Genomic DNA, 14,408 nt, shown 5'->3' with positions numbered 1-14,408 from the left:
TTCTTATGTTCTTATGTTAAATTGCGATGAAATGGGTTTATTGGTCACACTTTAATGTAGTTTTTCTCCTGGGTTGTCTGTCTTTCTCAGAATAACAGTGACAGAATTTCTTTGGCTACCGTATTTTGGCCAAGTTTCAAACCATTCTGCAAGACGTACTCTCGCCGGGATCCCAACTTGCTGATTTTCTGAGCTTTTTCACTTCCCCAAAAGGTTAAATTGATGTTAAAGAATGAATTATTTCAACTCAAAAGGAAAAGTATGTTTACAGCCTCGCAGCCACATTTTATTCCCATGAAACAGCAAACGTTTCATGGTGCTTTGAAATGAAAATATATGAAATGATTTTGAGTGAACTCAACTGTGTTCAGTATGGATGACGATAAATTGCCCATCTTATCCTGGATCAGTGGTTTGGGAGATGGAAACGTCTCTGGAGTACAGAGGTATAATTTGTAGAATTTGGACCCAAAGACCTAGTTGTAGTACAGTAGAGGGAGTAAAATACAGTAGAGGGTTTAATTTGAATGTAAGTTGTACTTCAGCAACTGAGAGAGCTGGATAATGCTGCTGAAGGAAGACACAGTGCTTTGTTTCCACATCAGCACTTACACCTTTCACTTTCCTGAGCATTAATGTTTACTAAAAAAAACATGCAATTTGAAGAATGTGAATGAAAAGTTTATTTACTAGTGTCACAAGTAGGCTTACGTTAACACTGCAATGAAGTTACTGTGAAAATCCCCCAGTCACCACACTCCAGTTCCTGTTCAGGTACACTGAGGGAGAATTTAGCATGGCCAATGCACCTAACCAGCACGTCTTTCGGACTGTGGGAGGAAACCAGAGCACGTGGGTTCCCGGTAACCCATGCAGACACGGGAAAAACATACAGACTCCGCAGACATGGGGGTCGGCACAGCACAGTGGTCAGCACTGCTGCCTCACAGCGTCAGGGACCTGGGTTCAATTCTCGGCTTGGGTCACTGTCTGTGTGGAGTCTGCCCGTTCACCTTGTGTCTGCGTGGGTTTCCTCCAGGTGCTCCGGTTTCCTCCCACAGCCCAAAGATGTGTGGGTTAGGCTGATTGGCCATGCAAAATTGCCCCCTAGTGTCAGGGAAATTATCAGGGTAAATACGTGGGGTTATGGGGATAGGGTCTGGGTGGGATTGTGGTTGGTGCAGACTCGATCGGCCAAATGGCCTCCTTCTGCACTGTAGGTATTCTATGATTCTATGACGTGGGGATAATGTGCAAACTCAACACAGACAGTCACCTAAGCCGGGAATCAAACCAGATTCCCTGGCGCTGTGAGGCAGCAGAGCTAGCCACTGTGCCACCATGCCAAATTACTTCTGCAGTATAACCCATGCAGGCATCTGGTCAGTGTGAAGCTGGATCAACACGACTACAAAACATGCTAAGTACTTCTGTGGTTGAAGCGAGTTATTGCAACGGACCAACATTATTGGTGAGGCTATAGAATAGTGAGCGTAGCTTTGGAAATTCCATCTCCCAAAGGCCATCGATGCTTTACACAGCATTTGGGGAAGATCAGCAAGAATGGTACTGTGCCTTGAAGCTTTAGGCCATGGATAGAGATTTCCAGAGCTGGGCTTGTTTTCATTGGAGAAAGGAGAACTGAGATGGGACACGATCCAGGTCCTTAATTTGATGAGAGGCATGGATGATGCAAATGAAGCCAGGCTATTTACCTTGGACTGTGATCGCAGGATTGGAAGTCGCAAGTACAAAATCAAAAGAGCTGCACAAATATCTGGTTAATATGGGACTGAAAGTCAGTTGGAGAAACATAAATCAAACACAATCTTTCGTGTGCTCCTGGAACCAGAAGGATGCCTTTTGTTGCACATAACTGGCCTTGATTGAATGTTGTAAGGTGTAAGCTTAGACCAATGATGGGAGGTTCCAATAGCCGCAGGTTTGAGCTGTGATTGCCTTGTTCCCTGAGGAGATCAACCCGGCAACACAGAGTCCATGAAAGGACATGCAGTGTTTGGGCTCCAGAAAGAATGGGCTTGGCAAGCCAACTGGCTTTCTGGTCTCATGTTATCTTTTATTTTCTTGAAAACAAGGACGCAGTGTCAATCACCACATTATCAGAGCAGAGAAACTGCTTTTTGTAGTTCCCTTATATGTCCAAGCACATTGCTGAGCTATTTTAATGAAATTACTATAATGTCGGAGAGGCTGAAATCAAATTAACGTCCGTGTTTTTGTAGGATGTTTCTAGTGGGCTTGACTCACAAGGTTTTAGATATTGTTTTTGCAGTTGACCGTTTACTGAGTTTTTGTCGTGTAAACTTTAGATCTGTCTTGCAAGAGTATTGCTGAGCTCTGAGTTTCAAATTACTTCCACACTACTCCTGAATGAGAAGGAGAATTATGCAGCTCAGATTTCTTCAAAAGGATTCGCGGATCATTAAAATGTAACAAGGGAAAACTGTAGCTTCTAATGTTTATTTGGAAACATCAGAAAAATTCCTGATAATTTACGCAGTTTCCACTTCTGACATGGCCAAACTTCATGGTGAGATATGGGAAGAGAGACCTGAGACAACCCCTCCCAGTATAGTCAGCCTTGTCTTGTGCTGGGCTCCCCCATCATGGGGAGACTTGTGGAGCCTCCTCCTTCTCCTCCTCCTGTTAGTTGTTTAATTGTTCACCACGATTCATGACTGGATGTGGCAACTTTAGAACATAGAACAGTACAGCACAGAAACAGGCCCTTCGGCCCACGATGTTGTGTCGAACATGACACCAAATTAAACTAATCCTTTCTGCCTGCCCTTGGTCCATACCCCTCTATTCTTTGGATATTCATGTGCTTATCTAAAAGCCCCTTAAACACCCCTATCATATCAGCCTCCACCACCATCCCACTCTGTGTAAAAAACTTGCCCCTCAGATCTCCTTTGAACTTTCCCCCTCTTACCTTAAGTGTACACCCCCCTCGTTTAGCCATTTCAACTCTGGGAAAAGGACTCTGACTGTCAACCCTATCTATGCCTTTCATAATTTTATAGACTTCTATCAAGTCTCCCCTCAGCCTCCGCTACACCAGAGATTTTAATCTGCTGATCATGGGATCACTTACCTCCATTTCTAGCATTCTGTTTTCGCTGTTTAGCTTGCATGTAGTTCTGTTTGTAGCTTCACCAGGTTGGCACCTCATTATTAAGTATGCCTGATGCTGCTCCTGGCTTATTCTTCCTGCACTGCTCATCAAACGATGCTTGGTCCTCTGGCTTGATGGTACTATCAGAGTGAGGGAAACATCAGACTATCAGGTTACAGACTGTGGGGAAATACAATACTGCTGCTGCTGATGGCCCACGACACCTCACGGATGCCCAGTTTTACAGTTATAGTTCTGCTCTGAACCTATCTCATTTAGCATAGCGATAGTGCCACAAACCCAATGGGATGGTATCCTTAGTATGAAGATGGTATTTTGTCTTAACAAGGACTTTGCAGTGGAATGGTTTGATAAATCTATGTTTGATTTTGTTAGTTGTTTCTCTGATCCAAGTGACTGTACTTGATTGCTGTGGGTACAGCTAGAGAGCTAATTAAACAGAGAAACTTCTATTACTAAAGCCTGGGTTCTAACTGATAGTATGTGTATATGGAAACTCCTTTGACTTCTGAGCTGTTTTAAAGTTTTGCTAATGAACTTGTTGTAGATTTGAAACTTGTATCATTCCTGCATTGCTCTAAGATTAAGCAGACAGCAAGCAATCCAGCCAACACGTAACAGAAGTGACGACAATGTTGGTTAAGTAAAATTTAACTTTGCAGCTCCAGAACCATCTTCTTCACTGCCAGATGATGCTCCCATATCATGAACGATGGATTTGGAAGTTCAAGATCTACTTGCTCGCGTGTATCAATAAATAAAATAAAAATGAGTAACAATGGCTGGGGCAACTCTGTTTCCTATTTTCCCTTGCATCGAATGAAAAAATGCCTAACCTCCAAACTGGGCTGTTCAATGCTGCTGTGAAAGGCTAAGGATACGTGTGGCTTTCATGGTGTAAGGACCTCAACGAGGCTGGCCTCTTGGAGTATGAGCTCCCTGATTCAGGTCATAATTGCCTCTCTAATCAGGGAGCCTCACCTGTATATAAATATGGGAGTGTCAGGTCCACTGGCACTCCTGCTTCTGACTTTGTACCTGAAACACTCCAGGAGTGGAATTGAGTTTGTAAATAAAGGGAATCTGGTGAAGGGACACCGGCTTCTAAGGAGTTATTTCACATGAGCCATTGGCAATACTTGACAAAGTGTTACACCATCTTACACTTGAATACATGCCATTGGCATCATTCAACGCAGCATTTGGAACAACTTCACCCTGTATAAAGTATGAAATGAAAATGCAGTCCTTGTGTTAATATCTGTGAAATGTTGCTTTGGCACCCAGTATTAAGAATGTATGGCATCCACATTCAGAATGTAAGGTTGATTGCTGATTTATTGCTAACCATCGCTTTAGTTCACTGTTGGGAAGAGGTAGCGAGTTAGATGAGGAGGTTGTTAAACATTGGTGAACATTGCATTTTGGTTTCTTCACTGATTGAGATGTCAATCATGGATAGAAAATGAACAGATATCCCACAGCAAAGGGAAATGTGTTTGCCGACTACAAACACATGCTTTCAACAGAAAGACATAGCAAGAGCAAGGCTTGAATGGTTCTGCTGTGTGTAACCCGGAGATTTTTGGATTGTGTTGCTGTAAAGGATTAATAGCTCAGATCATTGTCGGTCTTGTTTGGAAAAAAAAGTACAGCCCTTAAGCCAAACACCATCGAAGAACATGACATATGTTGACTGGATTCTATATAAAAACAGCTTCAAGGCTGCATTATCCCTTTTTTGGTGACTTGTTCAGTTAGATTAAAATCGAAATAAAAAATAAAATCTGGCCTATCTCGTCAGCATTATAGGAGAATAATCTTTCTTCTTATTGACTTGGAGTCACAGTGGTTGTTCAATCTCAGCCCAGCTCACATGGAGGCCATTGAGCTGTCTGGGTGTTCCTGATAGCGTACCTGATAGCTAGGTTGAATCAGAGGGATTTTAAAAAATTCATTCGTAGGTCATGGGTATCACTGGATGGCCAGCATTTATTGCCCATCCCTAATTGCCCTTGAACTGAGCAGCTTGCTAGGCCATTTCAGAGGGCAGTTGAGACTCAACCACATTGCTGTGGCTCTGGAGTCACACATCGGCCAGACCAGGTAAGGACGGCAGATTTACCTCCCTAAAGGACATGAGTGAACCAGATGGATTTTTCTGACAATCGACAGTGGTTTCATGGTCATCAGTAGATTCTTAATTCCCGATATTTCTTTTTTATTGAATTCAAATTCCACCATTTGCTGCGGTAGGATTTGAACCCGGGTCCCCTAAACATTAATTGAGGTTCGAGATTAATAGTTGAATGATAATACCACTAGGCCATTGCCTCCCCTGATTTGTTTTATTGACAGTCAGGTGTTTGGTGCAAATCCCAGGAGGCAGAAGCAGGGACATCCCACGTCCTCATCACCTTCAAACAGGCTCATTCTGAAATAGAAAATGCTGAAACAATCACCCGACTTTCGCTGGAAAAGGGAATGACTCAAAAAATTAAAATCCAGAATTATTGAAAATGAACAAGGATTTAGTTGGTTTCCTGTATAATGATTGTCCTGCTCCCCAACTAATGTGGGCTCCAGGTTAATACCCTTTACGGCACGCTGGCACAGTAGTTAGCGCTGCTGCCTCACAGCGCCAGGGACTCAGGTTCAATTCCTGGCTTGGGTCACTGCCTGTGCGGAGTCTGCACATTCTCCCTGTGTCTGCGTGGGTTTCCTCCGGGTGCTCTGGTTTCCTCCCACAGTCCGAAAGATGTGCTGGTTAGGTGCACTGGCCGTGCTAAATTCTCCCTCAGTGTTCCCAAACAGGTGCCGGAGTGTGGCGACTAGGGGATTTTCATAGTAACTTCATTGCAGTGTTAATATGAGCCTACATGTGATACTAATACATTTTTTAAAAACTGTACGTGAGGTCTAAATGGCACCAAATTTCAAGAAAAGCTGAAATTCTGTTGCAGTCCGGCATTATAGTTAATCAAAGCCGAGGATCCAGAGTGGAAATAAGAAAGGATATTTTGGCTAAGAGAGAGAAGTGATCAAACATAGCTCGCACAACTCACTTCAAAACTGCATTGTGCCAAGCTGAAATCTTTACCCTTTGTGTTGGTCTTAACAGTTCCAGAATACTCTGAAACTAAAATAAGATTCCAAGACATTCCACAATAAGATTTCTGTCTCTTGCTGTCTTTGCCTGTTATAATTGGCATTGTAAACACTGTTCATTTTATATAGAGTGATAATGCACTTAGCAGGAAGTTGGAACTGAGTCAGGCATGGGCTGTATACAGAAGTGATTGATTAACCAGCTCTCACCATCAGTACAGAAAATGTTTAAAAAGCCTCTGCAAACTAGCCAGTGTTCCAGTGTTCAGCAAAGGACTCAGTTTTATTCACTTCACCTCAATGAATTTCGGGCTCAGCACGATGCTGAACGCTTCTTCCATTGCCTCCGTCTCAGTGCTCACTTATCTGGGTAGGGGTCTTCTCGGCATTCAACTGATCATTTCACCTGCCTCCAGTATTCTCCCTCTACCTGAACCCCTGCCACTGTCCTCCTTCTCATTAAGAACTGTCGGCCATCTTAATTTCTCTGCTTCCTTCATCCACTCCAACCCCTCTCCTTCTGAACTTACCTGATGACTCACCTGATGAAGGAGCAGTGCTCTGAAAGCTTGTGATACCAAATAAACCTGAACTTTACCTGGTGTTGTGAGACTTCTTACTGTGCCCACCCCAGTCCAAAGCCGGCATTTCCACATCATGGCAACCTCAACTTTGTTATCAAACCTGCTGGCAGGATGGTGCTGTTGTTGTCTGGCATACTGACCTCTTGCCAGGCTGAGCACCACCTCTCAGACATTTCCTCCTACATTCCCCTGGACCACGACCCCACCAAAAATCAAGCCATTGTTTCCAGGATGTTCACTGACCCTATCGCCTCTGGAGATCTTCCCTCCACAGCCTCCAACCTCAGACCCCCAATCCCGCACAGCCGGCTTCTACCTTCTTCCCGAAATTCACAAACAGCGCAGTCCTGGTAGATCCATAATTTCAGCCTGTTCCTGCCCTATAGAACTCATTTCTTCCTATCTTGACTCCGTTCTCTTTATGCTTGTCCAGTCTTTAAACCACCTAGATTCATGATTCCTCTGATGCCCTTCACCATATCAACAATTTCCAGTCCCTGACCCCCCACCTTCTCGTCTTCACTATGGATGTCCAATCCCTCTACACCTCCATCCCCCACCAGGACGATCTGAGGGCCCTCTGCTTCTTCCTCGAGCAGAGGTCTGAACAATCCAGTGAAGGAACGGCAATATAGTTTCAAGTCAGGATGGTGAGTGGTTTGGAAGGGAACTTGCAGGTCATGTGTCTGCTGTCCTTGCCCTTCCAGGCATTAGAACTCGTAGGATTGGAAAGTGCTGTTGAAGGGGGCTTGGTGAATTGCTGCAGTGCTACAGTGCTGCCTCTGTCCACCAGTGGTGGACGGAGTGAATGTTTAAGGTGGTAGATGGGGTGCAAATTAAACAGGCTGCATTGTCCTGGATAGTGAACTCATCGAGGCAAGGGAGAGTATTCCATTATGTACCTAACTTATGCCTTGTAGATGGTGGACAGGTAGTGGGGAGCCAGGAATTGAGATACTCGCCACAAAATTCCCAATCTCTGACTTGCTCTCGTAGTTACAGTACTTATATGGCTGGTCCAATTTAATGCCTGGCCAATGGTGACCCCCAGCACACTGATGGCGGGGAATTCAGTGATGGCAATGTGGCAAGTAAGTCATTAATGTTTTCTATTGTGGGAGACTGAGGAAAAGATGGTGGTCAGGACATCTGGAGAACTATTCGCTGTTTTTGCAAAATTGCCACAAGGCTTCTATCATCAACCTGCATGATAAGCTAGGCTCTATCTTTAATGTGCCATCTGAAATGCAATGGATTGCCAATTTCAACAGAAGGCCAAACTCCTGTTTTGAGGCTCAAACCTACTCACAACTGACAATGCTGAAAGTGGAGCCCAGCTGGTATCTTGCCCTGGATCTTCCTTTGCATGGTCATCTGGCTGTTTTTACGGTGGATCCAGAATGGTTAAAGGAAGAAGATGGAATGAGAAGGCCCACCAACAAATCCCAACCCCAAGCCATTGCTGGGATAATTTGACTCCACTCCTCATCTCAATGGAAATGGGCAACAACATTTGCCTTCAAATGATGGCAAAATGGTATGGAATGCTGAGCTGCCCCAATTCATAGGAAAATAGAAATTAGGAGCGAGGGTAGGGTATCCAGCCCTTTGAGCCAACTCTGCCATTCTATATGATCATGGCTGATCTCCATCTCACCCTAACTCCACTTCCCTGCCTTTTTCCCATAGCCCTTTATCCCGCTTTTGATCAAATATTTATCTATCTCTTTCTTGAATCCATTCATTAATTCTGCATCCACTGCACTCTGGGACAGTGAGTTCCATAGATTCACAACTCCCTGTGAGAAGTAGCTTCTCCTTATCATAGAATCACAGAAACCCTACAGTGCAGAAAGAGACCATTTGGCCCATCAAGTCTGTACCGACCACAATCCCACCCAGGTCCTCCCCCATATCCCGACATATTTACCCACTAATCCCTCTAACCCTATGCATCTCAGGACACTAAGGGGCAATTTTAGTACTGCCAATCAACCTAACCCGCACATCTTTGGACTGTGGGAGGAAATCGAATCACCCGGAGGAAACCCACGCAGACACGAGGAGAATGTGCAAACTCCACACAGACAGTGACCCAAGTCGGGAATCGAACCCAGGTCCCTGGAGCTGTGAAGCAGCAGTGCTAAGCACTGTGCTACTGTGCCGCCCCATCTCTGTCTTGAACCTCCCCCATCTTACTCTACAACTATGACCTCTTGTCCTAGACTGTTCTAGAAGGTTATTTGGTTATTTAGTCATTTGGTTAATATTTACTTTATCAATCCCATTGAGTATTTTATAAACCTCAATCAAATCCCCCCTCATTCTTCTGTACTCCAACGAGTGCAAGCTCAAGCTCAAGCTACCCAACTACTTCTCATACGACAGCCCCTTCAAATCTGGAATCAATCTAGTGAACTTCTTCTGAACCGCCTCCAGTGCCACCGCAGTCTTCTGCAAAGAAGGTGACCAAAACTGAACACTCCAAGTGTGGTCTCACCAATGCCTTATACAATTGTAACAACATTTCTCTACTTTTATACTCTAGACCCTTTGCAATAAATGCCAAGATTCCATTTGCCTTCCTTATAACATTCTGCACCTGCGTACCAACGTTCTGAGACTCATGCACAAGGACACCTCCCTCTGCACAGACGCCTTTCCCCTTTTAAGTAGTAATTTGCCCTTTTATTTTTCCAGCCAAAATGGATAACCTCGCATTTATCCATACTAAACCCCATCGGGCAGATTCTGGCCCATTCCCCTAGCCTGTCGATACCCATTTGTAAACTTTTTAATCTCTTCATAACAGCTTGCTTTCTCACCTATTTTCATGTTGTCAGCAAATTTCGCGATGTTACACTCTATCCCTGCTTGTAGGTCATTGATGTAGATTGGAAATAGTTGTGGTCGGAGAACTGAACGCTGCAGGACCTCAATAGTCACAGATTGACAACTGGAGAAGGACCCATTTATCCCAACCCTCTGCTTTCTATCAGTTAGAAGTTTAACAACACCAGGTTAAAGTCCAACAGGTTTATTTGGTAGCAAAAGCCACACCTTCTATCAGTTAGCCAATCCTCAATCCAAGCCACTACTCTACCCCCAACCCCTTGGGATCTAACCTTCTGGATCAGTCTCTTGTGTGGCACCTTATCAATGCCTTCTTTTCTCTGTTGCCCAAGGTTTGCTATCCAGTTAGAATGCATGCATGAAGAAGGAAATAATAGTTCACCTATTACCACTGCAACCAGCCTAACCATGGTTATTCATGGTGACAAAAGTAAACTGAAGGAATTTACTTTTTAAAAAGTATTTAATTTCTCATTTCTGCTTCTTTTTTCCCCTCCGCGTCCACCGGCAATTCTCCGGCTCTCCTTCACTCACACGCTGCGCCCTGCTGTTATGAGCTTGAAGTTCTCATTTCAAAAGTTGTTAGCTTGCTTCATTCAGTTGCAGAAAGCAGGGAAACAACACAGAATTTCCCGTTCCCACAGTGGTGAACCTACAACACAGCGTTCACATAGTGCTGGGAATCTACCCAGAATAACTCATTAACCTGACTCAAGAGACAGGGACAGGGCCAAAATTGGATTGGCTGAATGGTCAAAATACCGACCTCAGCCCACTTCTGATGGGAATCTTGCATTGAGGAAATGCCACATGACATTACGTTAAAAAAGTATCTACAATATATATATATAAATGCATATATATATATATAGAATAAATTAATTAGATAAACACAGGCAATGGCCTCGTGGTATTGTTGCTAGACCATTAATCCAGAAACTCAGTTAATGTTCTGGAGATCCAGGTTCAAATCCGACCACAGCAGATGGTGAAATTCAAAAAATAGCGGTACGGTGATGAGCACTGCTGCCTCAAAGCACCAGGGTCCCAGGTTCAATTCCAGCCTCAGGTCACTGTCTGTGTGGAGTTTGCACATTCTCCCAGTGTTTGTATGGGTTTCTTCCGGGTGCTCCGGTTTCCTTCCACAGTGCAAAGATGTGCCAGCTAGGTTGATTGGCCATGCGAAATTTACCCTAGTGTCAGGAAGATTAGCAAGGTAAATGCGTGGGGTTGCGGGAACAGGGCCCGGGTGGGATTGTGGTCAGTACAGACTCAATGGGCCGAATGGCCAATTCTATGAATTGGAAATACATGGTTATATTTTGCACAACAAGAGGGAAAAATAATAGTGGTATTTGCTAATTGCTGCAAGTTATAAATATCTTGCGCTTTGTGTGTGCACAGTGATGGCGGGTTATTATTGCACCTTAGAACTCGCCTGGACAATGTCTGTTGTTGCACTTTGCAGGAGAAGAAATATCTTTGTCCAGTGAACTGAAATTCCTGTGTGTTAGCGGAAAGGAAATGCATGCCAGGACAATAAGAGTGTTTCCTTAATTGGCAAAAGATGTAGGCAAGAGAGAGGTGACTCAAACATGAGCAAAACACAAACACACACGAGAAACTGCAGGGTGGCATGGTGACACAGCGGTTCACACTGCTGCCTCACAGCGCCAGGGACCCGGGTTCAATTCCAGCCTTGGGCAACTGTCTGTGTGGAGTTTGCACTTTCTCGCAATGTCTGTGTGGGTTTCCTTCGGGTGCTCCAGTTTCCTCCCACAATCTAAAGATGTGTAGGTCAGGTGGATTGGGTATGGTAAATGCATGAGGCTACAGGGGTAGAGCAGGGGAGTGGAGGGGAGGGTGGCCTGGTGTTGGGCCTGGGTAAGATGCTGTTCGGAGGAGCAGTGCAGATATCAATGGGCCGAATGGCCACCTTCTGCACTGTAGGAATTCTATGGGTGGGATTTTACAGCCTCGTTCGCACCAAAATCATAAAATCCCGCCTGAGGTCAACGGATCTTCCCGTTGTCCGCCCTTTGCCTGCTCTGATTCCCATGGCAGGCAGGGCGGTAAAATTCCCACCTAACCTGAGAAGTAAAATGAAAAAAAATCACAAATTAATTTCCAGCAGCAGGCCATCTCTGAGGCAAACATGGCATTCCACTCTGGACCCTCCTGGGTCCGCTTATCTAGTGTTATGTTTGGAAAGAAGAGAGGACATTTGCTAAGTGCGCACATGTCATTCTGCCGTTTCTGCTTGGAAATTAAGCTCTTTCGATATTATTGTAAAATTTCCGAATGCTTTTGTGACATTTTAAGGAGACGCTAAATGGTTTAAAAAGTTGATAGAAATGGATCAAGGTATTCATATACAACAAAACCATTAGCGTTTACTGCGTTTTGATCTTTATTAAAGAATGAGAATAGGGGAGGCTACAGGAACTATGTCAAATATCACATCGTTGCCAATGATCCATCAATTTGGTGCCAGCTGTGTTGCTGTTTGTCCATTCCCTGCTTGCAGTGAGATTAATCATCGGACAGCAAGTTGGATGCTCTTTTGCTAATTCATCATCATTAAACCACTTGGCCTGTGTCCATTAAGTATAGCTGAACAGCATCCAGGCAGCAACATAAGAGCACCTACAATCAGCTTCAGAAATGACACACACAACCGTGATCTATGAAAACAAGGAGCACAATCTTGGAGGCTGCGACAAAATAAACCAGCAAGCTGTTGGTGATGAAATGAATAAAGAAAGGAAAACATTATCGGGGGTGCTAGAACCTTACAACAGGGTGGCACATTAGGATGTCGATGACGCATCAGCTTCTAATGTAGGCCTGAGGTGCTGGTGTGGTCACGTGAGGAAACAAAATGGCTGCCATCTGAAGGCGACAGTTTGAACATGAGTGCATGAATGGTGCAAGGGACGATTTCTTATGATAGCTTTGTACAATGCCAGTGTAAAACATTTGGAAGAGCTCTTTTAATTGGCACTTCTATTTCTTTTTGAGCATGCTTACTGACCAGGTAAAATCAGCCTGCACCTGGATATATTATTGCTTCACCTGGCAATAATCCCAGCATATCTTTTGTTCATTAACCCTTGCTGATACTATGGCTGGAATTTTACCATTCCGCCTGCCGCGGAATCGGAGGATGGAATAGAAATGTTCGTTGACCTCGGGCGGGATTTTATGGTTTCGGGATGAGCGAGGCCATAAAATCCCACCATGTGCCTCAGACTTTAACCTTTTATGTCCAAATAATGTCCCTCAGTTAAATCCTTTGGTTTCATCAGTACCGAGCCCATCCAGGTGCATTAATCATAACTTTATGAAGATTAAATTAAGAATAAAATGTTTTTTTTTCCCTCTCAGGAGATCTGGGCATCAATTCTGGAACAGAGCAAGTGCAGAAATGAAGAGGCCATCCCCAAGCTGATCCCCAAGCTGATCACAGAGGACAGAATCAGTCCATTGTAGCACTGAAAGATCTGTCTTCCCCCGCAAGCCTTCCCTATTCTCCGGACACTCAGCGACCTGTTCCATTGGCAGGATAGAGTTGGATATTCTCTCCGCACTCCTGATTGCAAGACGCTGGCTGCTCTTAGGCCCCATGTCGAAGATCTTCGAATCCAGCACCGCCTCGATCCCAAGGGTGACAGAATTTGGACTTGGGGCCGATGGGCAATAAAATAACAAAGGTGATTATTTATTGCCACAAGTTCTCTGGTTTATTAAAAATGTGGTGTTTTTAGTAACTAGTCACAAAACAACTGAAAGCTTCAGTATAGCAGAAAGCTAAATATATCTAGTTACAATGATATACTGCTGTTTAAATGGTCTATCTCCAGTGTAACAGGAACATTCTTCCCTCTGGTTGGTGTTGAAAGTGAGCCTGCTGGAGGTTGAGAAAACAGAAACCTGCTAACTTCCTAAATTATGGCAACATTCCACCATTTATTTTCATTTTGTCCACAAGCAAATGTTAACTCTTGCTGGGATAAGGCAGTCGCCCGCCCAAGGAATTATTATTTAATGTAAATCTTGAGCTGTTAAATAATAAGGGGCCTTACATCAAAAATGACAGAAGTAATGGAACTCTGCCCAATCTTCTTCCCCATCTTGAACCCAAGAGCATCAAAGCTAATGATAAAACCCATAAAACCACCAACCACAATCTCAGCCAGGCCCTATCCCCATAACCCTATGCATTTACCCTAGCTAGTCCCACTGATGTTAAGGGGCAATTTTGCATGGCCAATTCACCTAACCCGCACATCCTTGGACTATGGGAGGAAATTGGAGCACCCAGAGGAATCCCACGCAGACACGGGGAGAATGTGCAAACTCCACACAGTCACCCAAGCTGGGAATTGAACCCGGGTCCCTGGCGCTGTGAGGCAGCGGTGCTAACCACTGTGCCATCCGAGCCATTAAAAGATAAAAATGGGCTTGAAACTGAAGATGAATATTCCGAATGATTACCTAAGTGATTCACCAGGAACAAAGTGAATCCTAACTTTCCAGAAAAAAAAGAGTATCGAGGCGCAACTTGTGATTTCAGTACAAGTCCAGGTATGCAGAAAGACCTAAAACAAATGATTTCACTCTACTGAATAGTATTTATCCCAGAGTACTGAGAAAGATCAGTCAGGGGATTTACATTAATGCCAAACATTATGAGGTACTCA

At 44.2% G+C, this 14,408-nt stretch overlaps 1 long non-coding RNA gene across 1 annotated transcript in view; it reads left to right on the top strand.

Annotated features, from left to right (window-relative positions):
* The window catches only part of LOC144501947 (uncharacterized), a 40,159-nt gene extending 26,732 nt beyond the window's left edge, over positions 1-13,427 (top strand). The window contains exon 2 of the long non-coding RNA XR_013499225.1: positions 13,093-13,427. This is a non-coding gene — a long non-coding RNA (uncharacterized LOC144501947). The remainder of the gene's footprint in view (positions 1-13,092) is intronic.
* Positions 13,428-14,408: the final 981 nt, after the last annotated feature.

The sequence above is a fragment of the Mustelus asterias genome, chromosome 12 (genome assembly GCF_964213995.1).
Source record: "Mustelus asterias chromosome 12, sMusAst1.hap1.1, whole genome shotgun sequence".
In the NCBI taxonomy this organism is placed as follows: Eukaryota; Metazoa; Chordata; class Chondrichthyes; order Carcharhiniformes; family Triakidae; genus Mustelus; species Mustelus asterias.
Note: the sequence above shows the minus strand (reverse complement) of the source record. Positions and strands in the feature narration are given on the sequence as shown.